Source organism: Chionomys nivalis, chromosome 13, assembly GCF_950005125.1.
Source record: "Chionomys nivalis chromosome 13, mChiNiv1.1, whole genome shotgun sequence".
Taxonomy (NCBI): domain Eukaryota; kingdom Metazoa; phylum Chordata; class Mammalia; order Rodentia; family Cricetidae; genus Chionomys; species Chionomys nivalis.
In genome coordinates this window covers 66,521,396-66,544,717 of record NC_080098.1, presented here as the reverse complement: position 1 = coordinate 66,544,717, position 23,322 = coordinate 66,521,396, and the positions used below count along the sequence as shown (strand labels likewise).

Here is a 23,322-nt window from a genome sequence, read left to right as displayed (position 1 = left end):
TCTTTCTAGCAGTTCATTAAACCGGTTTGGTTAGGAGGGGAAGTTCTGGGGGGCTTCAATAATTCCCAAGCTGCAGAACACAGTGCCAGAATGTCTCTGTACATCATCCCTTTATATGAATTTCATCTCAACAACAGAAAGCTATAGGAAATAAAAGGATATTGGGATGAATTCCCGATGGACACAGATGGGCTCTTCCCATGGGAGGGCATCGGTTGCCTCTCCACTATGCAGGAGCCATTTGTACATCCACAGATGTCTGTGTTGGCATCAGTGGTCTCTGACTTACGGTTCTGCACACAGTCAGGAGCCCCTCGATCTCACATCCACTTAAACATTACTTATTCCAAAGCCTGAGGCTAGAAGAAAAGAGGGAACAGAATACTGGGGTTCTGGAGGTACAGGGGGATAGTTTGGGGGGAATCTATGAATGAAGGGACAGTTGCGAGTGGCCCCTGCATTTCTGGGGAGGCAGAGGAAGTGGGTGCGCAGGGAAAACAGGGGTGAGGAACCAACCAGGCCCATGACAGCAAGAACCGAAGACCTGAGAATCACAGGAGAGTGGAGCTCTTCTAGGAGGTCATGAGCCTGACTTTTAACAGTGCCCCACACGGCTGTGGGGCTCCCCGGCCTGTGTCACAGTGTCAGAGACATGTGCCAGTGGGTGAGCAGGAAGTTCAAAACCACTTCCTGATTCAGGGGTTGAGAGATGGCTCAGTTGGTAAAGCGCTTGTCTTGCAAGCTTGAGGACCTGAGTTCAACCCCCCAGAACCCATGTGAAAAAAGCCGGGCTAGTCATGCATGCTTTTAAAGCCAGCACTGGAGGGACGGCCAGAGTCAGGAGAACCCTGCCGTCTCACTGATGAACCAGCAAGAGCAGGCCAGTGAGAGGCCTTAAAAAAAAAGTAGGAGACACCTGAAGAATAAGTCAAGGTTCTGGTCTGGTCTTTGTGTGCACGTGCAAACACACATGTACCTGCACCTGCAAGTGTGCACGTGTGCACAAACACACACTTCCTAATACAAACAAAAAAACTAGGAAAATCAGCTGAGTTCACCTCACTGATAACAAGTTTATTTTCATTTCTGCCAATCTAGATTCTCTTTAGGGCTGACAAAACAACTCTAAAGGCCTGGGGTGGGGAAACAGGTCAGGGCCACCCAGGGCCTTCCCTTCCCTGAGCTACCACAGGGCTGCAGGAAGTCTCAGGCTGATGCCCTGGCATCACACCTATAACAGCTTCTGCTAGAGATGTACAAATGTTCAGATACACTAACACTCGAAAGATCACGCGAGCACACGTGTGTGTAAGTACCCGTGAGCCCACTCAGTACCTCAGTGAGGGTCACCACTGCCTAGAGTGTATGCTAGTAAGGTGGGACCCAACCTGGCAGCACCAGCTGTGCTTGAGATGTCTTGTCAGCATGGACATCCCCAAGCCCCTCCCACTGCCCTCTGTCTGCCGTCAGGACCCAGCATGCAATGCCGGTAAACATGGTGAGAATGAGGGCCGGGCATCCACATGTGTGGTCACATCCTGAGCACAAATGTGAAGTAGACGTGAGTTACAGAACCTTCTAGGAGGATGCAGCTCCCTTCCAAGCACTCCTGTTACTGTATAACCGGAGGTTTTGAAGTCCAAAGCTCTGGGGGACAGGCTCTAGAAGGGCCTTGTTACTCTTTCACGAGCCGTCAGAGCAGAAACTAAAAGGTCACCAGACTCCTGGATGGAAAGTGAATTAATCTTCCCAGCTCTTAGCCTGCACATGAAGGTTAGCTGGGGTTCCCCAGGGTTGCGGGGGCTGAAGTTTCCATAAGCGGAACCCCGGCAGCATTTGTAACGGCACCACCTCTGCCTCCTTCCTGGCCACCAGGCCTGAGTACATGTCCCCAGTACCACACCCTACTCCAGTATCACCATACCCTAACTACCCAACTCTGCAGAATCAAGGTGACTCAGAGATAGCCCAGAGCCCAGAAAGACAAGAAGAAGCACTGTGCTATCTACTAGATGATGGCTCAGCCTACAGTTCAGACTCATGAACATTCAGAAACTGAAGCTCTGCAGACACAGTCTTTGCCTGTCACTTCCCCTTCCATACTCCCACTGACATGGCGCATACATGATCTCAGAAGGGTGAGGAATTTAGGTGACTGATGTACGGGCGGATGCTGATTGTTGTGTGTAAGCACCACACGCACCATCGTATGAAAACATTGGGGCATCTTTGAATTCTGTGGATGGTTCTAGGACCCATTTCATCCCCTCAGACACAGATGGATAACTGTACACACTGGTGCAAGTCACCTGGTAGAGATACTGACTTTCATGTCCTTTACTCTTTCATTTTCCGTGTGTGTGCGTGCGCGCATGTGTGTGTGTGTGTGTGTGTGTATGTGTGTGCTTTGAAAGCATGTGCTTATGCATGTGGAAGCCAAAGGTTTAGGTTGGAAATCATCGTCAATCACTCTCACGGAGGCAAGGGCTCTCAATCAAACCCAGAACTCATCAATATAGCACTCCCTAGGCAGCTTGCTGTATGGATCCCATCTCCACCTTCCAAGGGTAGAGCAGTGAGGCCACCAGCTCAATGGGAATTTACTTGGGTCCTGGGGATCCAGACCCAGGTTCTCACACTTACACAGCAAGATCTTTAACCAGTGACTCAGACATCTCTTCAGAGTCTGGGCCACCACTATTTTAACATAAAATGCCCGTACACGATGTATCTGTATACATGGCTACGTTTTGGGACTACTCTGGATTCTGTTTCCACGGGTTCCTTATGAAAGAAGGGAAGACACGGTCCCTAGAGAGCCTACTCTAGACGAGATCACAGTGGAGGTTAGTCTTCTAGCAGCCGTGAGCTGTCAGCAGGTGGACGCCATGTCACACACCTGCAAAGCCACAATTTAAAGGGGCAGCAGACAGATGCAGAAGGCCGATGACAGCCTGAGGCTGAACAGCAAAGCACAGCAGCTACAGAGACCACTCTTGGTACAACACAGGCCAGGACAGCCACTGTGCTTGACCTACTTGTCCCATAAACCAGCTTTACCTCCATTCAGTGCCCTGTCATAGCCTGGGGCCCTCACAGTCCCATGTGTCCTTTTGTGGAGGGGACTTCCAAGCCCTCTCCATTTTCAAAAACTTCCTCTCTCTCTTTTTTAAAGATACTTATTTTATGTGCAAGTCTGTGCACTATGTTCATGCAAGAGTCCATAGTGGTCATGAGGAATCAGATGCCTGGGAACTGCCATGTGGGTGCTGGAGACCTAACCCCAGTCCTCTGCAAGAGCAGCCAGTGCACTTAATCATGGAGCTGTCTTTCTAGCCCCAACCTTCTCTCTTTTTATTCCTTAAAAGTCATTCTCCCGTTCGAAAGACCAGCATGACACAGATTTTTTTTAATTAAATGAAGCAAAATGACTTGCCTGAGGAATTACTAAAAAGGGGGTAGGGAGGAACCTTTTCCCTCACCTAAGATGCTCCAGTGTATCAGGACAGGGTAAGAACCACAATCTACAGCTTCCATCATCCAAACAAGGCAAATGGGAACAACATGCCCTTCAGAAGGACAGTCCATCATCTTCACTCAGCAGAAACAAAAGACAGAGGTGCTGTGGAGACACAGGCTGGGCTGCCTGAGGAGCCTGAGGCTCACCCTCGGGACCTCCTGGACTAACACGGCAAAAAAGAATCTCAGGGTGAGTCATACATTAAGAGAGTCCACAAATGTATTAACTAGAGATAAGGCATAGCATATGAGCCAGAGTTGAGCTGGTACTTGGAGCCACACAAGTATCTTTGCAATGTTTAGACATAATATATATATATATATGTGTGTGTGTGTGTGTGTATTTATACATAATATATATGTATGGATATATATGTATTTATACATAATATATGTATGTATGGTGTACATATGCATATAACACATATACACAAATGTCGTAGCTAAATTGCACTGCTCAAAGAATATAATTTACAACAAGATTTGAAGTTTAAGCTAAACTTTTAAAAGCTATTTTATTACTTTGTGTGTGTGTGTGTGTGTATGCCATGTGCAAGTCTAGTACCTGAGGAGGCCAGAAGAGGGCACTGGATCCCCTGGAACTGGAGTTACAGAAAGTTGTGAGCCACCATGTGGGTGTTGGGAATAGAACTTGGGTCCTCTGAAAAAACAGCCAGTGCTCTTAACTGCTGAGCCATCGCTCTAGTTCCTACGCTAAGTTTCAAACTTAAGTGTATGAGCTAGTTTACTTATTTCAGAAATGTCAAGCATTTTCTTTTGTGAATGGAACTGTCGTGTGCTGCTTATGTGCAGAGTGAATGAAGCCTGCTGACACGGGCACACACAAGGCTGCAAGCTTTCGGGTCTGAGGAAACAGAGCTGCTTGTTTTGTTGTCGTTGCTTAAGACAGAATGGTCTCACACTCACTACACAGTGGAAGGTGACTGTGAACTTCAGTCTTCAGGCCTTCACCTCCAGAGTACTGGGATGACAGACAGGTGTGCACCACCACACCCATTCCACACAGTGCTGGGGATTAAACCCAGCGCCTGGTGCTTGTGAGTCAAGCACTACCACCTGAGCCACACCTCCAGCCCCTCTTGCTGTTTTTAATATCCTTGTTTGAGATGTCCATAAGAGGGCAAGCACTATTTCTGTAAGCAGTTTTGACTATTCTTTTTCAGTTTTGACCCAGAGTCTAAGTCCCAGCCCTACGATTCTCTGACTTCCTCTCCTGCCTCACTCCGCTTGGCAGGCTTGTCTGGGCTTCCGAGCAGGCTAACAAGCAGCCTTTGTGGAACAGACAAAGCATAAATGAGTCTGTATGTTGGAACAGTCACCTGGAGAGTGCTCACAGAGGAGGGACAATCTCATCCTCATTCTCGCCTACAAGTTTCCTCTTGTTGTATATGAAGTCCCCTGGGGGACTGCTTCCAGGTAGCAGGCTGGCCCTTCTGGAGACAATGAAGATGCACAGGTCACTGGGGTACTGTGCATTAATTGGTTAGTCCTGGCACCACCTGCCACCAGGGCTGCAGAGCCTTGGTGTTCGTCCTAGCACACACCACTGAGTCCCTGAGGAGACCAAGGAGATGGGCCCCTGGGATGAGGCAAGTGATAACCGCACTAGATCCTGAGTCTACAATGTGTGAACAACTGCCCAGTGCTCACCATCAGCCAAAAGAGGAGTCACCGCCACAGACCCCACAGACGCCAGAGCTAGAAACAAGAAATGCCTGGCTTGGAAGAACACATCCAATTCTTTAATACCTACAAACAACCCAAACTCACCCAAGATACAGTCTCATCAATACTGTAAACATGAAGAAAATTGAACATAATTAAAACCCTCAGAAACAGACACTGGAAAAAAAAAGTCTATCTAACATAAAAGAAAGAAGGAACTAACAGCAGTCTATATCACCTCTTCTAGAAATAGGGAGAAAAACGACAAGGCTGACACTACCTTGAGAGCAAAACAATCAATTCCTGCTTATTCATCTCAAAAAGAAAGGAAAACAAGGAAAAAGAATAAAGTGACTGCACTTATTTGATTGACATGTCTTAAAATTTTATTTATTTTTGATGCTGTGAATATCACTAGGACAAAACAATTTGATGCCCTTGGAAATAAATTTATATAAATAAACTAATAAAATCTTACATTACAAATGGATCTTTTCTAATGAAAAAGTTTGTGTGTGTGTGTGTGTGTGTGTGTGTGTGGTACATGCACCTGTCTGTGTGTGTACTCATGCCCATATGCACATGTGTGGAGACACAGGTCAGCATCAGGTATCCCCCTCTATGGCTCCACAGTTTCAGCTTATTCATTATCAAGGGGACACACACCTACCACCGCTGCCACGAGGAGGTCTCCCCCTTTACCTCTTGGGGCAGAGCCTCTTCAGTTGTTCCTCTCCCACTATGTAACTCCAAGAAGCTTGCCAGCAATTCCTTGGTCTCCATAGTCCATCTTGTCATAGAAGTGCTGGGATTACAGATGTGTGGGTTCTGAGAATTGAACTCAGATTCCCAGACTTGCAGATTTTGAATCCTGTAATTGCTGATTAAATGGAGACCTCAGGACAACCCATCTACTCCTTTAGAATTTCAAGAAATCATATCCTTTACTTTCCAGAGCAAAAGGCAACCAAGAGTGTAATAGAACACATTCTGGGCCTGGGTGTGCAGCTCACATTCTTGGCCACACAATAGCCCTGTCACCCAAAGCTTAATCTTCCAGTTTCAGTTACCTACCATAAATCATGGTCCAAAAATATCCACAGGACTTGTTCTAAGTTTGTGACTGCATGCTGCTCTTTGTAGCATGAGCGAAGTCTTTCGTGACCTTGCCCCATCCTGATGGGCTAAGCCATCCTCTAGCACAGTGTATCCACCGTGTGGATGTTATCCACGCACGCATCACTCAACAGCTGTCTCCGTCATCAGGCTGGCTGCCTCAGCGGCACAGGGCTTGAATTCCAGTAACCCCTATCTGATTTACTAATGACTCTAGTGCACAAGAGGAGGGGGCTGTGGGGATTTGGATCTACAAAGAGAAGCCCCAGGAAGTGCTTCTTTTAAGAGAAAGGCTGTGTGTTTTCAACCTAAGGAAAGAAATAAGACAGACTAAGATTGCTCAGATCTATGGTACGGTGAGATTTTCCCAAGTGTGTGTGTGTGTGTGTGTCTAAGAGAGATTGTGAGCTAGTGAAGCACACGCGCACTCGTATCAGAGCCCTTTTACATTTTTATAGAGAGTCATCAAGTTGCCTAGGCAGGCCCCGGAATGGCCATCCTCCCATCTCATCCTCCGTGGTAGCTGGTACTGCAGATGTGCACCCCAGACAAGCTTGCTATTCAACTCTTACTGTGCCTAACTTATACTTAAACTCTGCTGTAGGTCTGTATGTATACAGTTCAGTACTGCCATGGGTTCAGCCATCCACCCAGTGGACTCTTCCCCAGATGCCCTGCAGGAAGTGGAGGCGACAGTAATCCATCTTGAGCTGACGGTGATCTTATAAAGAAATGAACGCAGAGAGCATAAGCCCACCTTCTGGTTACACAAGTCAGACCCAGGGGCCAACAGACGGGACTAAAGCTTGCTGTACATGCATGAAGCCTGGAGTTTGGATCCCCAGAACCATGTAAATGCTGGTTGGGCATGGAAGCCCATTCATAATTCCAGCTTCAGAAGGCAGAGATGGGATCCCCAGAAACAAGAGTCTGGTTGAGAGACCTTGCCTCAACAAGGAAGGTGGAAGAGCAATCCAGAATGATGCCTCAATCAACCTCAGGCCTCCACATGCACACGCACACACACGCACGCACAACATACACACACACATGCACATGAACACACATACACACATGCACAACATACACAGATATACACACACAGAGGAGGAGGAAGAAAAAGTCAGACCCCGATCCTCTCACTCAGGTCCTTCTGGGAACCGCCCAGAAGAGAGACAAAAGACAGGTCCTCACACCCACAGTAATTACTTATGACTTCACAGGGATGGGAAGATAGCCTCTGTCCCAATGGCTCCAGCCACACTATTGATACATGGGCACAAGGTCCTGTACACAAGTTGCTTCCTTCCTCCCACCCCCATTGCCAAGAAAGCTCACTGCAACGAAGTCCAGCTGCAAAGTGCAGCTTCAGACACCTGGAACCAATAAACATTGGGGATAAACTCGGCCTTAAGCATCGCCACTCTGCACTGGCAGGCATGTCAGCCTGAGGAACCTTTGCTTCAAATGAGTGTCTGAGGTTGGGTTAGGAAATCACTTACATCTTAATCCAAACAAGAGCATCTGCAAGATTACACAGGACGCATAAACATAAACAGACCTGTTCTTCCATGGCCCTGGTCATCAGCCATCTTCCTCTGTAGACAGGAATGGAACAATCTAGTAAATGAGCTCCATAAACCACATTTCAAACAGCTTTTCTTTTTTCAAGATCAGACACACTCAAGCTGTCCATGGAAGCCAAGGAGCTTCAGAAACCCTATACGGCTTCCTTAAGTGGCTACACTTGGTATCTTTGAGTTGGACGATTCCCAGAGCAAAGGCTCAGGCATGTGTATGGTCAAGTCATGGCTTTTGGGCCTCTCCTGACCCTTGACAATGGTGGGATGGGATTGTCCATGCTTGTGGGTAAATTAATCTTCCCTCAGTGAGAAGCTAAGCCTAGGTTAAAGCTGGGAATTCTGGTTGTGAGTCAAAGATGGGGTCCTGCAGTTCAAAGGACCAGTCAGCAGGTCCAAAATGGTAGCCCTTGCTTCAGGACCTGAGGATGGGGCACTGTGGGCAGTGACTGATTCTGTCACACTAACACCCCACTGTCACTAGGTGCATCCACAGAAACCCTTGGAACAAGATGCAGGATGTCCCCAGTGGTCCTTCCAGCTTCTCAGAACTTCAGGCTAGCCACAAACCTCAACCCCAGGCTACCCGGAAAGACCTGGCTTCCTAGAAACAGCTAAATTGAGGTTTGGCAGGAAACCCCAAAGACTGGGAAACAGGCAACCATGAGGCCTGTACCCTAAGATGCCTGGGGAAGACAGGCCTTCTAGACCCCAAGGTTCTTGTGACACTGTCTGTGAGCCTGGCTCGGGAAGGACTCGGGGACACACACTGACTCCAGTCTATGAGCAAAAGCCTGGTGTTGTGAGTCACCTGTTCACAGCCCTGCTACTGAGGCCCAGGAGCCCCCTCTCCACTCTGATAAACACAGGGCCCTCCATCGCCAGCCCTCATGGCTGGCTCCACCCACTCGTTGGCTCATTCATTATCATCTAACTACTCTTCCCCTGAGCCAGGCCTGCTGGGAAAGGAGGCAGAGCCCCTCCCCCACCAGTCAGTCCTGGCACCCTCCACGCAGCACTCTGCTCCCAGCCCGCTGTTCTCCTGGCAGCTCCTCTCCAAGCCTCTCAGATGCCAGCACACCAGGCTCTCTCTGTTTAGAAGGGATTACTTATGGTTGGATGAACCATCCAGTACAAAGGTCAGATACCAGCATGCCAGGAGCAGGGAGGCGAACTTCAGCAGCTCCCAACAGGGAGGAAGAACCGCAACCTACATAAACATTTTCCCCAGAAAAAGGAAACAAAATAGCCAAGTCCAGTGGCTTTCTGATGAATGCTTCTGGGGCCTTGAAGCCGTAGCATGGGGTCAGGAAAACAAAGCCACATCTTGGGAAGAACCAAATGTCCCTCAAAGTGGCACACAAGGAGTTACTCGTTACTGGAAGCAGCTGTGGACCCCTAAACATCAGGCTAAAGTGACAGGAATGAAGAGACTGAGACAGACTGAAGCAAATAAAGTGTGAGGCTCAGCCTACAGGATTCCAGAAGGTGACCCCGCCACAGGCAGACACCAACCTTCCTCCATGCCTTAGTGGTCTGGTGGCCTAAGAGATGAATGTGGTGCTCTGTCTGCTCCTGGGACAGGCCAATTCCCTCTTCTTGTTCACCTTGAGCAAGCTCCCTACATGACGGAGGTAGGACATTCACCTGTCCCCTAAGGCCTACCCAGGTCCAGGAGCCCAGGCCCCCAAGACTGTGGGCCCACTTTAGAGCAGAACCTGACTATGTAGGGAAGTCCCCATGAGCAGAGAGGACAGTCCCACAGGAGAGGAAATGGTTGGGAGCAATCTACATCCACAGCATCTGGCCGGACACTCAGCCAATGTGACCAGGGACAAGAGAGCTGAATAGCTGGTCCAAGAGAAACTCACATCAGTCTGTGGTATCCTGCGGAATGCTCCTGTATCCTCCATCACTCTATTAGGCCAGTGGCCCCAGAGAACAGGGAGGGTGGATTTTAGCTCCAGGCCAACAACAGACTTCTAGAAAATGACTTCTGTGAGCCTCCCAACGAAAAGTCTGTTAAATATAGGAAAGCTTCCAGAATGCAGACTTCAGCCTTCTGTACACCCACATGCATTCACATACTAGGGTGTACATGTGCAAATAGGTGTTCACATGGATGCACGCATACTCGCATGCACATGCACACACTGGTCCACAAACATGTGCACATGTTCACACACACGGAAGCAGGTACCCACATGCATACACATGCACACATTGATACACACACATGCATACTCATGCTCACAATCAGGCAGGCCCCCAAATACTCCCTATACCACAGAAGCCACCTTAGGGGCCTCTACCATTCTCAGGAGCCACTCCATATCATGAGGGCAGCCACCCAAGCTGAGTAATGCCTAAAAAGCAAAACGCACCAAGAAAAAGTCAAGGAGGCAGCAGATTGGACAGACACCCCCACCAAGAGCCAACAGATGTGGGGTGCATGCAACACAGGAGCCCGTGGCTCTCCGAGGACTGGATGCAGCTGCCCAGCACGGCACAGAACACGCACATCTACAGCATAGCAGTGAGCAAAGAAAGCAGAAACTGCTAAAGTTTGACCAGAGGGTCGATCTGGGGATGTGTGTGCGCGCCTGTGCATCCGGAGCACACGCTCATGCCTGAGAACGGTAGCAAAAGGGGAAAAATGTCAGAAAAGCAAGCTGTTAATGGCAAGGACCCAGATCGGGGAGGAAACTCTTTGCTTTCTTTCTCCCTTTTTGAAACAATAAAAAGGCCATTAAAATAAAGGAAAAGTGAGTCAGCACCCCTGGCTTCCTGTTCACACTGGCGATTCCACGAGGACCTCTGCAGAGACCCCTCGACAGCGAGAGGAGCTGACCCAGCAGACAGAAGACTCCCTTCCTGTTTCCCCCAACTTCGAGGCTCCGCCACTCTTTTGTTTCCACAGTTTCCCACTCGTGCAGAGGAGCTGTGGTTTCCATTTTCCTGCAGATAAAGCTCCACTGGAAGGAATCCCAGGGTGGGTGACTGCCCGCCAGCTCCTGTGCCAAGCCCCTGTCCCCACCTCCCAGGTCACCCGCCTACGTCCAGTCCCAGCGAGTGAGCCACTCACCTTTTCTCCTGCTGCAGGAGGCTGACAGGCTCACCATCCCATATGGATGCGACTTTACTTGCCCAAAGGGTCTTTGCAGATGTTCCTCAGATCGCAAAGATCTTAAATGGTCTCTTAGGGCCAGACAAGTATCCTTATTATACACAAAAAGAGACACAGAAGAGGTGGCCACGTGATAAGGAACAGACTGCAGTGACTTACTCATCAGCCAGTGCTGTCTGAGGCCACATGACAATGGCAGACAGGACAGCTGGCTGCCCTGCTCACACCTTGCCCCTGCCTGCTGAACTAGGAAAAGCAAAAACCAATATTACAACCCTTCAGCTGGGATATTCTGTCACAGTGGTCACAAGAGACTCTTAAAGGAAAGAGCACACAGCCTTTGAGGTCAGTGTCCAGAGAGGTCCCAATACACAGGCAAAAACAACATGTAGCATGATGTGAAATTAGTCACTTTCCCCGCAACCTGCGGAGGGTCTTCTGTGTGTTCACACCCCATGCACCCACTCAGCCTCGGCATCACAGCACCTGCCACCCACCATGACACCTTTTCCTCTCCCTGGGGAGCCACTGCCTCTACTTTGGTCTCAGTCACGAAGGCTCCTCTTGCACCTCCGTCCCACACCACCACACTGGCCACTGTGTGAAAGAGCAGAAACTGCTTCAGAATCAAGAACCCTGAAGTGAGATGGTCAGTGCTGTCAGCTTGACCAGACAGAGAAGACAGTCTATGGCATGACGGTGGGGGCTGTCTGGATTACATTAATTGAGGTAGGAAAGACCACCTCCATGGGGAGGGCGGGGGGCATTCCCTGCACTGTATAAGAGGGAGGCAGTGAATGAAGCCGCGATCAAGCAGCCGTCACTCCCTGTTCTGACTCGGGATACGGTGGGACCAGCTGCCTGAAGCTCTCCCGCCTTGCTTTCAAATCGCCATAATGAACTATACCTTGATCTGTAAGCTAAAATAAACCCATTCTCTTTTAAGTTGCTTTTGCTGGAGCATTTTAACCCAACAGGAAGAGACTAAGATACCGGGCAAGGCCAGGCCAGAGATGGACGTAAGTGGCAGCAGCTGTGCCGTGTGGTCACCTCACCCTCACCGACTGAAAAGATCTTTCCCTAGGGGAGAGGATTACGAAGACTCATGAAGCTCAAAACTCCAGGTGGATGAGGAGAGAAAACTGAGGCTGACTCGGGCTTACACACACACATGCACACACGCAAACACATGCACGCACACACGAGTGCACGTTTGGGGCTTGCTTCAAGTTTGAGATAGTCTTTCTACTGGGAAATACTGCATGTCCTTAATGAGATTATCTTGCGGATGGAACCGAGATGGAACCATGTCTGAACACAAAACCGCACTCTAAGCACACAGCCTGAGGGTGACTTCCACAATGCAGCTGAACCCCATCACATCTTTGGGTTTTATACTCTGTGGAATGTTCTGCCTATGCTGTCATGCTGACACTAAGTTTCAGAAGTTGGGGTACTTTAGATTTTTGGGTTAGGGATCCCAACTTATATGAGATAGCAAGGTGAGAAAAAGCTCTCTGTGTACTCAGCTAAACGAGACAGACAGACAGATGCCCTGTGGACACATTTGGGAGCACACCACACGATCTGAAATACACAGCAAGGCACGGAGACACGCACTGGTGATCCCAGCTCTCTGGAGGCAGAAGCAGGAGACTGTGCATTCAAGGCTAGTTTGGATTACACAGGAAGACCTAACCTCCAAAACCGTATACAGTGATGCTAGCCCAAACGAACCCAGATATTAGAAGGGTCCAGGGGCTGGCAGTAGTCACCTGGGATCTGATTATCTCACATCAGGCTGTGTTCGTGCGCAGCAATATTGGCCCAGTGATACTGGCTGCGCTGTGGGAGTAAAATTCTACAAACATCTGGGTGTAGAGGAGGAGAAGGGACAATGAGCAGAGGGTGACACAGACATCAGCAACAGAGTTTCCACTTCCTACTGCTGTCCTGTTCCTTTTTTTTCCTAAGATTTTATTTTCAGTTTTTAATGAATTATGTGTATTGTGTGGGTATGTGCACATGGAGTGTGGGCGCCTTCAAAAGTCAGAAGAGGGTGTCAGACACCCTGGAGCTGGAGTTACAGGTGGGTGTGAGCCACCCAGTGTGGGGTGTAAGGAACAGAACTCTGGTCCCTGGCAAGAGCAGCAAGGGCTCTCTCTTGCCTGGTAAGATGGGACAGGAAGTAGGACAGGCATCACTTTGATACACATTCAGGAGCTCGTAAAAAAGCTACAAGAACCTAAAGGTTCAGTGGCAGCTTCATCATGCTTGAGGAATCAGCAAGAATCAAGTGACCCCTCCCAGGTCAGGGACCACATCTCCCGTGAGTTTGACAGTCACAGTGATCAACAAGCATCACTGCTTGCAGGCGATACGTGCCTGGTGCTTGCCGCTCCCCTGCGATGAGTATACAAAGGAGAGCTGAGGACCGGCCACACCCAGTGACTCTGCAGGCAGAGGACAACCACAGGGCCAAGGTCTTGACCATGAAATCTGCCCCCCACGGCAGCTCTGAAAAAGCAGTTTCTTTTATGTGACAAACTGGAGAGACGGCTCGTTTGGTAAAGGGCTTGAAGCCCAAGCCTGAGGACCCAGTTCAGACGCCCCGCACCCATGTGAAAAGCCAGATGCAAGAGCAAATGCCTGTCACCCCTCTGCCCCTGGAAGACCTGATCCCCAGCATCGCCGCTCACCTGTGACGCAGTCCCCTCTCCACTCAGGACCCACGGTAAAAGACACTACGAAATGCCTTGTGTGGCAGCAGTCATGCCCTGTGTCCTCAGCCCACTGCAGGGGTGAGGGTGACACCAGGGAGCACAGCCCCCAGGCTAGAGAATGGAAAGCCTCTCTCCAGCTTTGGCAGCTATAACGTAAGTGTGGCAAAATGCTTCAGAAGAGTCTTCCAGACACAAGACCGAGGCAGAAATAACCTGGTGATATCAGCATTTACTCTGGAGACGGAAAGAGAATTTCTGTTGGCTCCCCCTGAAACAGAGGAGCGCATACACCCAAGTCCTCTGCGCCCCAACATTTTCATGTGTGTGTGTGTGTGTGTGTGTGTGCATGCGCTGGGGCAGAGAGGGGGTTTAAAGGTCAACCTTGGGTGTCATTCCTCAGTCTCCATCCATCTTTTAATGAAAAATTTATACTACAACTTATTTATGTTTCACCGTGTAGAAGTAAGAGGATATATTTTGGAAGTTGGTTCTCTCCTTCTATCATGTGGATTCTAGGGATGGAATTCAGGTCATTGGTCTTGGTAGTAAGTACTTTACCTGCTGAGCCGTCTGTTCAGACTGTTCAGACTGTTTCTTGAAACAAAGCATCTCACCGGGGCCAGGGACTTTTCTATCAGGCTAAGCTGGCTAGCAAGCCCCAGGGCCACCTACAGCCACAGTTCCTCCGGAGAATTTTTTTTTTTTTAATGTAGGTTCTGGGGATCAAACTCAAGTCTTTCTGCTAACTGAGCTATCTCCCCAGCCCGAGTCCCTATCATTTTCACAGTGAGATGTCTGTGCCGCGCCTCCCAAGCTCTGGGCAGAAAAGACTCTGCTCATTTTACATGACAGTTTCTTCCGGCTGAAATCCAATCCATGCCCGCCAGCTCACGGAGTCACGAGCGGTTACTTGTATATAAATGGGAATCTGTGACTCCCCACTGGCTCTTCCGAGATGGGTATCTACTTTAAAGATTGGCTCTGACCACCTCCCTGGTTGGGCCCAGCTGGGGGAAAGCAAGCCAGCCTCACAGCACCCTGGGGATGGATGATCTTTTCCTTGCCAGACACGACAGACAAAGCTAGGGGCTCACAGGGGCAGCAGGAGGGAGCTGGTGATTTCTCCAGATTCCGCACTTGAAACCCAAGCCGCTGGCTGCCCTGGGTTTTCAAACACAAGCAGAGATCCAATTCCGCCTGCTTTGCTGTGACCCAGTTTCTGGAGTGCGGTCCAAGCCCAAGTCTGCAAAGCTCAGACACTGCTGGAGGCTCTGGGTGTCTGAAGCACCTGAGAGCCCAAAGATGAGCCAGACATGGAGAAAACGAAGATGAAGGAGCTTGATTGGTCACTGGAGAAACCAGAGAACTGTACCCAGGGTACGCGTGCTGAGAGTGCACCCAGAGCGTTCATGCTAACTCTATGCAGAACCTGCCCACAAGTCAGGTGAAGGCAGTGTTTTTCAACACTGGGTGAAAACATTTTTTTTTTTTAAATAAAATGCAACGGAGAGGGCTGGGGAGATGGTTGGGAAAGTGTTTACCTTGTGAACACAAACACCGGAGTTCAGCCCCTAGAATCCATGTAAAAGCTGGGCATGGCAAGTGCTTGAGGTGGATCCAGATAGACCCCTCAGGCTTGCTGGCCGTCAACCTGGTCTAAATTGGTCTAAATTGGCAAGGTCAGCGAGAGACCCTGTCTCAAAACAAAGGTGGATGTTTGCACATAGGGCCTCAAGTCACACGTCCCAGCCAAAATCTCAGTTTCTGTACTTCCTGGCTGAGAGACCCCCTCAAGAGTAAGTTTCCTATGGTGTCTGTTTCCAATGCCTTCAGCTGTAAAGGGTACGAGAGCTGGGCCAGGGTTACAGGTGAGTTGGGGACCCCATATAATGGGCCAAAAAAGCACAGGATGTGTTACTCACAAAAGCCACCAGGAACCACAGGATTATTCTTGCATTGATCCCACCTTTACAAGTCAATGCTAGGATGCACAAAAAAAAAAAAAAAAAAAAAAACTATTTGTTTATTTCTGTGTGTTTGTGTGTTTGTGTGTCTTTATATCTGTGTGTTTGTGTCTGCATGTGTCTGTATATCTCTGTATGTATGTGTCTGTGTGTGTCTGCCATGTGCCTGTATATCTCTTTGTGTATGTGTCTGTGTGTCTGTGTGTATCTGTATATCTCTGTGTGTATGTGTCTGTGTGTATGTCTGTATGTATCTGTATATCTCTGTGTATGTGTGTGTCTGCTTACGTATGTATGTCTATGTGTGTGTATGTGTGTCTGCGTATGTCTGTATGTATCTGTGTATCTCTGTGTGTATGTGTGTGTGTGTCTGCATGTCTGTGTGTATCTGTATATCTCTGTGTGTGTGTGTCTGTGTATCTGTATATCTCTGTGTGTATGTGTCTGTGTATGTGTCTGCATGTGTATGTGTGTCTGTGTGTGTTTGTGTCTGTGTGCGCGTGCTATGGTGAACATGTGGAGGTCAAGGAAGAGCAGGAGTCAATTCTCCTTCCCCCTTGGGTTCCGGGGATGGAACTCAGGTCATCGAGCTTGTGTGGCAAGTGCTTTTACTCAGTGAGCCGTCACGCTGGTCCTTTTTACACAGGGACCTGATCGCCCTAGTCAGTGCTGAGGTCAGTGCAGGAGTGACAAAAGACAGACTGCACACCACAAACTGTCAGTTATGCTCACCCGACACCCTGGAAAACAAACCCTGGCTGCCAACACTCATGTGATCTGACTTCAAAGATGCCCAAGACAGCTTATGGAATTCTGGAACTCAGGCAATGACTCCATGACAGGCTGTTTTGGTTAGGGTTTCTACTGCCGTGAAGAGACACCATGACCACATAGTTCTTTATGGAGGAAAACATTCAATTGGGGTGGCTTACAGCTTCAGAAGTTTAGTCTGTTCTCATCAAGGTGGGACACGGCAGCGTGCAGGCAGATACGGTGCTAGAGTCCTACATCTTGATCCACGGGCAACAGGAAGTGAACTGCATGCCACATTCAGTGTAGCTTGAGCAAAGGAAACCTCAAGTCCACATCCACAGTGACACATTTCCTCCAACCTTCTAATAGTGCCACTCCCTTTGAGGGCATTTTCTTTCCAACCACACAGGAGCATTTATGGAAATTCCCAGGATGGAACATTTTACGGGGTGGACTGTACTGTACTGTGTTTACCATAATAAATCATTCAAACTATCAGAACCCAACCTAGCAGAAACAGACAATCTTAGTAAGAAATCAATTTCATGATTAAAAGCCTCACCAAGAAGAAAACCTCAGGCTCTGATGGCCTCACTAATAAATCCAAACTTTGAAGAAAAAATTGATATTGTAGTCCACAAAAACATTTGCCCCATGAAGAGTGCTACAAATCCTAAACCAAGCAATACAGAACTCTCTCTTTAACTGTGGCTTACCACAATTTCAGTTACCCACCTTCAACCAGAGTCTAGAAACACTAAATGGAAAATTCCAGAACAAATGATTCATCAAGGCTATACTGTATGCTGTTCTGGCTGATCAGGGCAGGGGCACATCCCTTTGTCCAGTGTATCCACACTGTATACACTACCCTCCTTATAGACGCTTTGTAGTCGCCTGAGCTGTCAATCAACTGTTCCAGTTCTCAGTGCTCTCATTCAGGAATGGGCCTCAGCAGCAGTGGTGTGTCAAAGCTCACAGCAATCTCCCTGCCTCCATTTCTTTCTTTGGTTTTGTTTTGTTTGTTTTTGTTTTTTAAGACAGTCCTACTTGTCCCGTCCTAGAACTCACTCTGTAGATGAGGCTGGCCTAGAACTCACAGAGATCTGCCTGACTCTGCCTCTTGGGTGCTGGGATTAAGGCATGCACCACCTCCAGGCTTAAAAGGATCTTGAAATACATTCATAATATCACACAACTATCATTAACTATTATGTTTATTACCTCCAAAAGAAAGCTTAAGACGGGATGTAGTCAAAGTGCTTGCCTAGCATGAAAAAGGGGAGTGGAGGGGAGTCAATCCACAGCACTTAAAAAAGCAAAAGAAAACTAGAAGCCCCAAACATCAGGCAGTTACTTCTACTCCACCTCCCCATCCCAGGTAACTGATGCTGTGTTTCTATGACTCGGCCTGTACTGACATTTTATAAACAAGAATCGTGACTCACACTGCCTTAACTATGGCTACTTTCACTTAGAGTGCTCCAAGGTTCAACTCAATTACAACACACAGAGGTGGTCCAATCTCTCCATGTGTGCACACACCACTTCTGGCTTACCCACTTCATCCACAGAGGGACAGGTGGGCTGTTTCCACCTCCGGCATCTTGGGAACAGTGCTATAAACTGTGCGCAGTTTTTGCTTAGTCCCTATTTCCAATTGTGATCCAAGTGGAATTGCTGGATCACAGGGAGTTTGTTCTGTGTTTAACTTTCCAAAAGACCTCCACACTGCTTTCTCAGACAGCAGCACCATCTTGCCCACAACCAATAATGTCCCTGGGTCTCACTTTTTCCGCGTCCTTACCAACAGTTGCTATCCGCTAACCCCTTTGATCAAAGCCACCCCAGGGCAGTGTGAGGTAGACTGTGGTCTTGGCTTGTATCTTCCTCTGACTAATGACGCCAGGTGTCTTCCACGTGCTTCTGCCATCGGTGAATGGGATCAAGCAATGCCATCTTGGGGCTTGTGCTTTGATGGTTATCTGCCCTTCCACTGTGAAGTCTTAGCCCCCTAACTTTTCAATAGGAAACAAGCCAAACATCCACCAAGAGATAAGCAGACCAACCACAGGACGACTGGCCAGTGAAGCGCTCTTCAGCATCAGAAAGCCCCAGCACTGACCCGCAAGAATCACGTATGGATCTCAGAGCCACACTGCAGAGTTAAAGTGGAGACATATCGAGTACAACAGGGCAGCTCACCCTGCACCTTTTTCTTTCTGAAGGCTCGGTTATCCAGTCAATTATAGTCCAAAAATACTGAATGGAAAGTTCCAGAAATAAATAATTCATAAGGCTTAAATTACAATTCCAAGCATCCCAAAGAACTGTCACTACCAATTTCACCCCACTGGTGCAGTCTGCCTCCCTTTTCTCCAGAGCATCCACACGGGGTATCCTCCTTGCCTCCTGGCTACTTAACCGCATCAGTTACCAGATCAACTCCACACCACAGGCCTGCTCAGCTCCCCCTCATTTCAGTTAAAAAGAAAAAAAAAATGGTCCCAAGCAGCAGAGCAATGACGCTGGCAATGCAAAGGGTCCACAGAAAAGATGGAAGAAGCTTCCACCTGACAAGTGTTCATTCACAGTTGCATTACAAGTTTGCACACATGCTCACACTTCCACTGCACACACCCGCACACATACTCTTACACCCTCACATTTCACATACCCTCCACACACACCCTTCACAGGCTTCCACTTTTACCCTGTCAATCTGCTATCCTTACACACATATCACAGACTTCCATGCTGACTCTGCCACTCACTCGCACATTGGTACATTCGTGCATGCGGGCAGGCCCCACCCTCATACTCCCTCTATCCACAGCCTTCCGCTGTGTCCTCTAGTTGAGGGCAGCGGTCCATGAGATGCTGCACCAGTACAGATGCAACATATGGGAAGCATCCTCACAGACACACATGTGCTGTTTGTATACACATAGGAGAAAACTTCCATGCGTGAGTGCCTACTTGTGTAAACAGGACTGTTCGATGCACTGCACCGAAGGCTGAAGTTTCAAGTAAACCCTTGAGCAGCTTCTTCACACAAGCAATCAACACAGCCCTCGGCGACTATTAACGTCTAATTATGGAGGCCAGAAAAGGGTAGTGAGCCCAGGACCCTCACCCAGACCCTAATCTGTCCCCAGCCGACACCGTAACTCTTCCCCTGCTCTGAGGAAGATCCCAAGCACCCTTTAGTGTCCTGTGCTCTCATGGTAATAACCACACTGTGGTCATAAAGATGGCCCCCATACCACTGTCACTCAGAAAATGTCTGTCTCACTGCCTAGCTCTGACAGGGACTCCCGTGAGAGGCTCTGGGAAGCCTGAAATCTCCAAGTGCCCCCTAGAAGCCATTCAGAGGAGAAGTGCGATCAGGGTTCACATGGGTAGTATATGAGAGTTTAGACCAAATGACAGGAACCTAAAATAGGGTGGGGCTGCTGACCAAGCCAGTGTCAGCAACAGATAAATGTGCAATGGTGCTGCACAGGTAAGTGCAAAGTGATTCAGGGAGAGGCACAGCTGCAAAGCAAGCTCCCAAGAGCAAACCAGCCATGGGGTCTTCCCAAAAAGCTCCGTCCTTAGTGTCTGCTCTGGGGAGGACCAGCAGCTCACCTCATAACAGACCAGGTTATCTCCTAACAGACTGCCACTTCTTTCTACATCTCCTCCGGGCAAGAGAGTTACACTGAGGTCTAGCAAACCTCTCTCCCTTGCCTGACCTGCCTAGCTTTGGGCCACACCCTGAGTCACCCAGGGACAGCCACGTCTTCAACTAGGATGGCAGAGACAGGCTGCCCAGAGTGCAGCTGCCAAGCTCAGAATGGCTCTTAGCCAAGGGAACAAAAGGGACCCTCCCCTCAGCCTCAGCCAATCTCACCAGTACCTCCACCATCTAGTGGTCCTTCTGGAATTGTCACCGTCGGAGAGAAATAGACTGGGTGTGGTGGCCCACACCTGTAACCCCAGCACTCAGGAGGCTGAAAAGGGTGACCAGGTCATAGACCAACCTGGGATACACAGTGAGACCCTGTAGTAAGACCCCTCCTAAGTAGGAAGGAGGCAGGAAGGGAGGAAGCAAGGGAGGGGGAACTGCCCCCTGCTGGCAACTGCTAACAGCTGCTTTTCCCAAGACCACCTTGGGCAGTCAGCATGTTCATGCTAAGGCTCCCTGGGAGCTAGGAGACAAGGGGACAGGGAGCCTGAAGGAAGCAGAGGGGGCACCTTTTCCAAGTCCTCTGAACCCAGCAAATTCTAAATACAAGGGAGCAGTTTGTTTTAAAGGACAACAATCAAGAAGCAAATTGCAAATTCCCTTCTAAGACACTGCACAGTTAACTCAGGTATAACGGGGATGCCCTGGAGTAGGTAATGAAGGTCCCAGGCCAGGAGCTCTGGTTCCAGGTTCAGCCCGTGTAACAAAGGAATCAAGATAACGGAAACAGGGTCCCCAGACCTCCCAGGGTAGGCTCCTTCCAGAAGCACCTCAAATGGCTTGAGAAAACCATTGATCTCTGAGATGCATTATTGATTGGGCCGTCCATTAGCACACATTCCCACAGCACTGACCTGTGCCACACACCAACCATGCCTGGGGTGCGGTAGGCCTCTTTGGACACCATCCATAAAGAGCAACCTATAGAGGAGCAACTATCTACAAGTGGATGGATGATGTCACCCAAAACACTGCCCTGGTCCCAGACCCACCAGACCCCGGAGGCAACATGGTCCATGTACCATGCACCTCAACCCGCAGTCAAGGACAGGCTATCACTTGACTCCAGCCACCGGGGAGGAGTTTGTAAGGCAGACTATGTGACAGTCAGGAGTCTCTGGAGTCCACAGACAGAGGGATGTCGTGGCTCCATTTCTGAGGACAGACAGACTGAAGCAAGCCCATTACAGGAAGACAGCCTCTGGCTCTTGCCCTGGATCCGGGTCTCACAACATCATGCAAGAAAGGGATCTTGGGCAGAGTTGCAATTGGTACATGCAGCATGCTTTTGTTTCTTTGTTTTACTTGCTGTGCGGACCAGCCAGACACCTGAGTCTTAAGGTCTGGAAGGACAGTCCTTGCCCATACAAGCATCGTTCATCATTCTATACTTCTTACTTCTCTACGGATGATCGTGCTGACATGATGTGCACAGACAGCAACGGTCAAAGCGACAATCAGGCCATTAGAGTCGCTATGGGGATCTTCCCCCACCACTGCCCAAGGCTGCCTGCTTCTGGGACATTGTAAACACTCCCAAATAACCCTGCCTAGGCAGCCAGGAGACAAGTTGGACGCCAGGGGCACAGATGATGTGACAGGCCGCTGGTGTCACTTCACCCCCCTGGGAAAGAAACTTCCGTTGGGTAGCGCCTGGTAGACCTACAGCAGGGTCAGATGGCTGGCTACAGGCCCCGGTCCAGTGAGAGGTTGGCCACCCACGGGCCTGGGCTGTGTTCAAAACAGTGAGTTTTCAAAACAAAAGCAGCGCAAGTTCATGTGGCAAACGCCCCAGAACGTAGGGACAGGCCTTTCCACCACATGCTTCATTTGAAGCAAGACTCCCGGTTCGCCCACAGAGAGACGAAACCGAATAAATAAAAAGGACAGCTACGTGCTCGGCTCTGTTTTTCACGCCATGACTGGCAGAGCCCCAACCGAACCAGCCCCCTGCGAATCACCGGGCGCCAGCAACAGGTGCAGCCCGAGCTAAAGCTTGTGGTGCCGGGCGGTTCTTGAATAACGCAGCCCGAATCTTCCAGGAAGCCAGAGCCTTGCAGCGCCCACTGCTCTGTGGTGGCGACCCTACAGCGGCAGCTCTGTGAGCCGCACCTGTCTGAGTGCACCGCGCCACATCCGGTGCACCCAAGCCAAGGCCTGGGAGACCGAAATAGAAGCCGGTTAGGCCGGGGCTGGCAGCCCGGCTAGGGGTACCGGGCCTGACCTGGCAGGCGCGGCCCAAAGGGGCAAGCACCCGAGGGTCCCAGCGCGCAGGGCCAGGCCAAATCGCGATTGGCTGCGCGTCCAGCGTCCCTGCTCCAGAGCAGCCACCTGCCTGCCAGGGCCCGGCGAGAGCCAGGGAGAGGAGGCCGGGGAGGGATCCGGGCTGGGATGAGACTGCAGAGAGGGTCTGAAGGACGCGGCGGAAATGGAGAGGGGGTCTGGGGGTTCCGGATGGGAAACAGAGGGGATCCGGAGGATCCGGGTGCGAATGCAGAGGGAGTCTGGCGGCATCCAGGTGGGAATGCAGACCGGGTCGGTGCGGTGTGGGAGGATCTGGGGAGGAAGCTCGGAGGGTTCCTGGGGGCCCTGCGAGGACGCAGGAGGGGTTCTAATTGGGTTCCCTCGGTTTCCCGAGAGGGGCTCCCAGTGCCCCGCGCACCTGCCCAGCCCCGTGCGCGCTCCTCCCGCGCCGGCCCAGTGGTTTACCTGAAGCGCGCGTCCGACCCGCGGCGTCTCTCGGCTGGGCTCGGCCGGGCTAGCTCCGCGCCAAGAATGGCGGCAGCGATGGTGGCAGCAACGACAGAGGCACACGGCAAGGGGAGGTTGCGGCGGGGAGGCCGGGCAGCGCGGAGATGCTGCGGCACGCGAGGGCGCGGAAGCCGGCGTGGGGACCGAGGGCGCGGGGCGAGCGCCTAGGCCCCACCCCCTCTCCCTCCCTTCCCGCCTCCTCCCCTCCCCCTCCCGTCTCTTCCCTCCCCTCGCCCCTCCCCCTTCCTCCTCCTCCCTCCTCTCACCCCCAACCTTTCTCCCTCCCTCCTTGCCCTCTCGCGCTCCGCCCCTGTTTTCACCTTCCCCACTCTCTCTCCTGCCCCCCTCTTCTCCCCTCCCTCCCTCCCTTCCT

The 23,322-nt window shown here is 50.2% G+C and overlaps 1 protein-coding gene across 10 annotated transcripts in view; it reads right to left on the bottom strand.

Annotated features, from left to right (window-relative positions):
* The window catches only part of Sema4d (semaphorin 4D), a 101,607-nt gene extending 78,498 nt beyond the window's left edge, over positions 1-23,109 (bottom strand). For all 10 annotated transcript variants that reach the window (XR_009058180.1, XR_009058179.1, XM_057787110.1 and 7 more), the window contains exon 1: positions 22,908-23,109. The gene's annotated coding sequence lies outside the window, so the exon portion shown is untranslated. The remainder of the gene's footprint in view (positions 1-22,907) is intronic.
* Between the last annotated feature and the right edge of the window lie 213 nt (positions 23,110-23,322).